Below are 7,515 nucleotides of genomic sequence, written 5' to 3' on the forward strand. Positions count from 1 at the left end.
GCCAAAGGTAAAAGAGGGCTTATATAGAAGAACCCAGGCAAGCAGGCTTATTCCGTTAAAGACTTTGCCTCTGATACACCTTTGTTATAAAACCATCAACTTACTGGGAGTTTTGAGATGTGGGACTTTTCCCTGCTTGAGAAACAATTGTCACCCACCCCTCACTACTACCATTCCAACCACCCAGTCAATCAGTACATCTAGTTTGACTTACTTTCCAAGGAAGAGGTCTAGAATAAGGAAGGGTTTGAGGGAACAGGAGGTCAGCTTTCACTTCATGCCATATGGAAAATTAAGTTGTGGCTCCAACAGCATTCTGCTATTTTCCTAGGCCAGTAAGCAACATTTTTTGATACCTTTCACCATCTATTTGTACAGTTCTGCCAAAATCCAAAGAATTCCTCTGTGGCCCCACTAGTACCTCATTTCCTTTAGAATGATAGGCATAGAAGAAGGACCCAGAAGTGAGCTTTAGATTATTTAACAACAAGGATGGGGGTGAGTACAAGGAAGAGCCACTGCGTCTTAGTTCCATGCTTTTATCAAAACAGACTGTCTTGCAGATGTTTTTTGTCTGTACCTTCTTGCTCCAGTTTTAACATATATATAGTGGGGTTGTGTCTGGTTAGGGCATTTCCCAGCATCATTCAACAAATACTCAGCACTTACTGTATGCCAGGCATTATGCTTTTAGGAAAGGTGGGTTGTGGTAATGGGAGATAAGAAGGAGCTGGTTTTTAGTTGGGTAGTCTCAGATTTTCCTACTTAATGTTTCTGTCTAATTCATAGGTGGCTGAGATGGGGATAACTATGAGTACAACTTGTAATTTATTGGATATTTGCTCTCTGAAACCCTGTGAGAGGTGTTTTATGTGTTAATCTCCCAGCCACCATTTTACTGAATATGGAAGTTGTGTTTCGTGAGAGGTCAATTGGTAAAGACAACAGTTCTGGGAAAACTGTTGGTGGAGTTGGGATTAGGGGCGGGAAGAGTTATTAGCTCCTACAGATAAAAAGTGATCAACAAAGAAGATTATGACTAATATCTAGGCTAGGTCCTTGGATTTGTCTTTATCTCCCCTGGCTGGCTTGGTTTTCTGCCACTGCCACTTCTTAGAGGGTTTTCCTGCTTTGGTTCCTTTTTTCCGCCAAAGATGGACCCATTACTGATCAGCACTGATGAACATACCCCTTGGTCCAATGGGTGGGGTTGGCAAGTTTCAAAAGATGGGGACTAGCAGTGTTCATTGATTCAACAAATAAAAATTTTGAGTGATATTCTGCAAGGTACTGTTTTAGGTCTAGATCTGGAGCTTATATTCTAAGAGAGGGAAACTACATAATGTCAAGTAGAGCATTTAGATGGGAATGGTCAATGAAGGTGGTGACATGTCACAGTGGATTAAATATGAGGGTAATATATTTTTGCATTATAAAGCATTCTTTCTCCCTCTGAGAGCATGATCTCCCTGTAACAGACAACATGAGTTTTTCATGACTGCCAGAATCTGGGCTGGTTTAATGCTGTATTTCTACTGTAGTGTTTTTTTGTTTTTGTTTTTTTTAATTACTGTTGAAAGGAAAAACACTGTTAAGAACAGTGGAAAAATAGTTCTAAAACTTTAGAAAGGTGTTTTGAAATGATTGAATTCGCTGATATTTAAACATTACATTTTTTGAAATTATTTTTGTGTGAGTTTCCAATCGAATGTTATCTCTTGAGTTGAGGCCACATAGTCTGCCCTGTGTCACTGACAAAGTTATACTGCTAACACTTAGCCTCAGGAGTTGTACGGTAGCTTTTTAAGAGTGATGCTTTAATACACTAGCTTTCTGTAGCCTTCCACTTTTGTTTTTGGCTGCACTGCATGTCTTGTGGGATCTTAGTTCTGCACCGGGGGATTGAACCCGGGCCCTCAGCAGTGAAAGCACTGAGTCCTAACCACCGGATGGCCAGGGAATTCCCATGTAGCCTTCCACTTCTCATTCCGTTGAGTAAACTGTGCTTAGCATCCACCTGAGAGCTTGCTTTGCACATCGTGAAGTACTCACTGGTTACCTACTACATGTTAAGTACCATGTGGAGAATAAAGATGATTAGGTGCCTGTCCTTACTTTGCCTACACAGGCAGCTTTCTGCGTAGGCAATTTGGGTGTGCAAATAACTGGTATATATGTTAGGTGGAGATAGGAATGGTTACACCATTCTGTTGTGATGGCGTCTAGCCCAGCCCGATTCTGGATGAGTCAGAGGACTTAGGAGGGCAGTTTTCAGGATGATACTGATTTGGTGTTAGATTAACTTTCACTTAAAAGTCATCCAGACGCCCTCAAAATTGGGGTTGACTTGGAATGCTGAATTAAACCAGGCTTCTTATCCCAGAGCTACATCAGCAATAAGCTAGACGCTAGGGGGATAGAGTAGCGAGAGGTAGACTGTTTGCATTGTGGTATTAAATGATGGTGCAAGTTACCAGTAAAGTTCGCTTAGTACTGGAATTCTCCATGTGGTCTCATGCTGAGGCAAATGGAATTCCCAGAAATGATGGCAATGGGAAGTCCCAGGACTACTTTTCTACTTTGGCTTGGAGAACAGTACTCTAGGTTGCAGCAAGGGGAAGTTGAGTTCTAGAATGACTCAAAGACTGATTTTAAAACTTACCATATTTGAATATCTTGAGGAAATTTTGGTTCATTTGAAGAGTTAGCTCAATTGCTGATAAGAAAATAGAAAATAAATGAAAAAATGTAAATGCTAATTCCAGAGTAAACAAAAACTCATAAAATACAATTAGGGGCTCTACGGAGTCATAATCATGGCAGCATGATTTATATATTTAATAAAATAATTGTCATCTAACTAAATTGGGAGAATAGGGAAGTGTGGGTGGGTAAGTAATGGGGTGTGTAAGAGCAAAACTCAAAATTTCATAATAGAAATCGAAAGGGACTTTCCTGGCTTCCAGCGCGGGGGTCCTGGGTTCGATCCATGGTCAGGGAACTAGATCCTGCACGACACAACTAAAAAAAAAAAAAATCCTGCACGCCACAACGAAGATCCCGTACACGGCAATGAAGATCCCACGTGCCTCAACTGAGACCTGGCGCAGCCAAATAAATATTACCCCCAAAAATTAATAATTTCTTAAAGTGGTGAATGGAGAACAATGAGCATCTTATTCAGACACAAAGGTAAGGAACGCTGAAAAGAGCTAAGATCTGTTGCTTTTGGGGAGGATGGGGCAAGAGACTTTTTGAAAGCCTTGTTAAATTTGCTTTGCTAAATCATGTTCGTGGATAATTTTGATAAAAATAAGTTTTATGCTAATGGCTTTTTTCTGACCTAAGCCTGAGATGATGGCTTAACTTGGGAAACCTTCCAACTTCTCACCAAATGCAAATTTTCTGACATGAGTAGGGCCTAGTATTATTCACTGGCAGGTAAATAACACCCCTGAGATACAGGATAGGGGTGGTGCTAGCAGTTTGTCAAGGAGATAAGACACCAAAGAAGGAAGGGGCTTAGCTAATGATAGTAAATCTTAAAGTTGAATTGAGTATGTTACTACTGCTCATGTTTTCTCTAAATTGTCAAGGCCAATAGGGAAACTGAGTACTACGCTCTTAGTCCACTGGGGCTGGTTCTTTTAAGGGCTAAGCCTGCTGGTTCAGTAGAGTACCTCTATTTAACATGCTGAATTGTTTGTACTCAGTTAAGCTACGAGATGAGACCTCATTTTCACTATGTAAGGAATATTGAAACCAGATTGAGTTTGGAGCTTCCTTAGTACCTGGGGTCCCCAACCCCCAGGCTGCGGACCGGTACTGATCTGCGTTATGAACTGGTCCGCACAGCAGGAGGTGAGTGGCAGGCGAGGGAGTGAGCGAAGTTTCATCTGCTGCTCCCCATCACTCGCATTACCACCTGAATCCCCTGCCCCCGTTCATGGAAAAATTGTCTTCCACGAAACCACTCCCTGGTGCCATAAAGGTTGGAGACCGATGGTATAGACCATCCAACCTGATCTGTTCCATCTAGGCTATTGCAAGGGAAGGCGGATAGTTTCTACCCACTAGCTTGAGCTGGACTAGGACATTCTGATTTTATTTATAGACTTGAAATGGTTTGAAGAGCAGACTTTCGTAGTAAATGATGAAAAGTTTTTCCTGGAGAGCCAGAGAAGCAGCCTGGGAGCTAAGATGCCCAAAAAGGTTTCCTGTAGAACTTCAGCATGGCACATCTTGTAAAATTCAGGATGCCCAGCAAAGATAGGGAACCAGATTTTGAATATTTACCTCAATTTAAAAAATTACGGAATGAAATTAATGAGGTTATAGGATATATATATATTCCTTAATTTCCCCCACATTTTTTAATATCAGAAATTTGAATGTATCTTAATATCCATAGTTTAATTGGCAGTGTTTTGATTTTAGTGGTACATAAAATAATGATGCATCTTAAAATCAATGATGACCTTAAAATCAGTGGCATTTGGATTAGATGAAATATGGTTACTTTGCATGAGTGCAAGTGTATCTCTAAGTTATATTCCTAGAGATGGAATGGCATTTTACATTTTGTTACATGTCAGATTGTTCTCAGAACTTATTCCAGTTTTTCAAATGTTTCTTTAAACCCTCATCAATGTATTTGTTGATCTTTCCCAACCCGATGGGTTAAATGGTATCTTATTATAGTTATACTTAGCGTCTATTTTTACAATGAATGAGGTTGATCATCTCTATATTTTTAAGAGCCATTTGTATTTCATTTTTGTCTCTTCATATCCTTAGTCCTTACCTTTTTTAAAAAATTGGGTCTTCATGTTAACTAACTTGTGGAAGCAATGTATATGTTTAGGAAATTAGCTCTTTGTGGTAGGAGTTGCTAGTGTTTTTTCCAGTTTGTCATTTTATTCATGATGTTTTTGCCATGCAAGAAAATAAAATGTATGGTAGTTGAATTTCCAGCCTTTATTCTTAGGACTTCAGGATTTGCATCATATTTGGGATTTCTGCACTTGAAGAACACAAGAAAATTCTTACTTTTTTCCTGATACTTTAATGGTTTCATTTTTTAACTAAAAATTTAATCTATTTGGAATTTATTTGATATAAAGTATGAGGTAGATACCTGACTTTGCTTTCTAGGTGGCCACTCAGCTGGGGACCAAATTGAAGAAATCTCAATTTAATTGCAGTAGAACTAAAGGAATGAAAATAATGTTAGAACATCATATTTCCTCTTCTGATTATAAGAAGCAGAAATTTTAGCACTTTTCATGAAAGACTGGAATGAACAGGATACAGATGTGTCCTACCTGCTCGAACAAAACCTGCTTATCCAGGGGGAACCACTGCCTTAGACCCATTAAATCACAGTCTGTAGGGGTTGGCGTTGGGGGAAAAGTCAACCCTGGTTGTAAATCTGTGCCTAGAGTGCTTTGAATAATGTATTTAGGCTTTATAGAGTATAAATCAGATTTGTTGTGGTTTGGCATGCCTGGTCCTCCAGGGATTCAATCTGTAGGAGTCAACCTACAGAACATACCAAACCAACCAGTAGTGCTCCCCAATCCAATTGTGACAATGCCCAGGACTTCTCTAATAAGATTGAACCTACAGGGACCCAATCTGCCTCTATTTGTCAAGATGGATGAGAATGACATTTCTCTCCTCACCTATTCCTTCTCTGTCTTACACTGTTTCCACCTCTGGTGGACAGCATGCAGAACAGTTGGGGGTAGATACATAAATTTTAATCCCTTAACTTTTGAAAATTTTTTCTTTGTCAAGTTATCCCCCCTTGGCAATCCAAAACAAAGCTTATTTGAGGGTTGCTTTTTTTTTTTTTAATATTTATTTATTTGGCTGTGCCAGGTCTTAGTTGTGGCACGTGGGATCTTCGTTGTCGCACGTGGGATCTTCGTTGCAGCATGCAGGATCTTTTAGTTGTGGCAGGTGGGCTCTTAGTTGTGGCATGGATGTGGGATCTAGTTCCCTATCGAACCCGGCCCCCTGCATTGGGAGTGTGGAGGCTTAATCGCTGGACCACCAGGGGAGTCCTTATTTGATGTTTTTAAAACCACCTCATATTTGGTGAAGGAGCTCTTGTACTTGATTGGCAATAAATCTGTTCCAGTTTCATATAGGTGCATTGCCATATTTGGCCTGTTCTTATGTTTGCTATTTTGGAGTTTACTTATATCCCATGGCCTTTTTCTTGAATTAGGCTTTAAGACTATTGGTAGCCTTTTACAATATGTAAGTTATCTGGCTGGAAGACATACTTTAGACTTATCAAATTATGGGCCATTATGTTGGCCTAAGTGGAGATCTTATCCCCCAGATTTCCTACTGGGTGGAAGACTTTACCCAACTGGTTTTCTGCAATGGTTGTGTAGGTCAAGCTACAGCTTATTAGCAGATATCTTACTTTCTTGGTGCCCAAAGCCATGGGTTTTTTGTTTTTATTTTCCCCTCTTGGTGTCCTGTTCGCCTACATTCTTGTGCTGCAACAAGAACAGCCTTTTTAATTTTTTTTAACAACCCCCCCCCACAATTTCACTAAAGTATTTGACTGACTTGGAGTATATAGACCAGCATTCTTACTGTTTGGTCCAATTCTTCATCAGAGATTAATTTCTTATATAGTTAATATACCTTTGGATTTAGAAAGAGTCATGTTAGAACCATACTGATTTGCTTTACCAAAGTAAAGAATGAAATAATAAACAGTACCTGGGCATCCTCCAAAGTCAGTCATAAATTAACTTAGTCATTAAACAATTTCTTTAAACAAATTTCCTTTAGGTTTTGGTGTTGAATGTCTCTCTTTTTTTTTTTTTTTTTTTTTTTTTTTTAAATTAATTAATTTATTTATGGCTGTGTTGGGTCTTCGTTTCTGTGCGAGGGCTTTCTCTAGTTGTGGCAGGTGGGGGCCACTCTTCATCGCGGTGCGCGGGCCTCTCACTATCGTGGCCTCTCTTGTTGCGGAGCACAGGCTCCAGACGCGCAGGCTCAGTAGTTGTGGCTCACGGGCCCAGTTGCTCCGTGGCATGTGGGATCTTCCCAGACCAGGGCTTGAACCCGTGTCCCCTGCATTGGCAGGCAGATTCTTAACCACTGCGCCACCAGGGAAGCCCCCTTTTTTTTTTTTTTTAATAAATTTATTTATTTTATTTTTGGCTGTGTTGGGTCTTCTTTGCTGCGCACGGGCTTTCTCTAGTTGTGGCGAGCGGGGGCTTCTCTTCGTTGCAGTGCGTGGGCTTCTCATTGCGGTGGCTTCTCTTGCTGCGGAGCACGGGCTCTAGGCACGTGGGCTTCAGTAGTTGTGGCCCGTGGGCTCTAGAGCGCAGGCTCAGTAGTTGTGGCGCATGGGCTTAGTTGCTCTGCGGCATGTGGGATCTTCCTGGTCCAGGGCTCGAACCTGTGTCCCCTTCATTGACAGGCGGATTCTCAACCACTGCACCACCAGGGAAGCCCTTGAATGTCTCTTAAGATAGCAGATGG

This window comes from Balaenoptera musculus, chromosome 8 (genome assembly GCF_009873245.2).
Source record: "Balaenoptera musculus isolate JJ_BM4_2016_0621 chromosome 8, mBalMus1.pri.v3, whole genome shotgun sequence".
Lineage (NCBI taxonomy): Eukaryota > Metazoa > Chordata > Mammalia > Artiodactyla > Balaenopteridae > Balaenoptera > Balaenoptera musculus.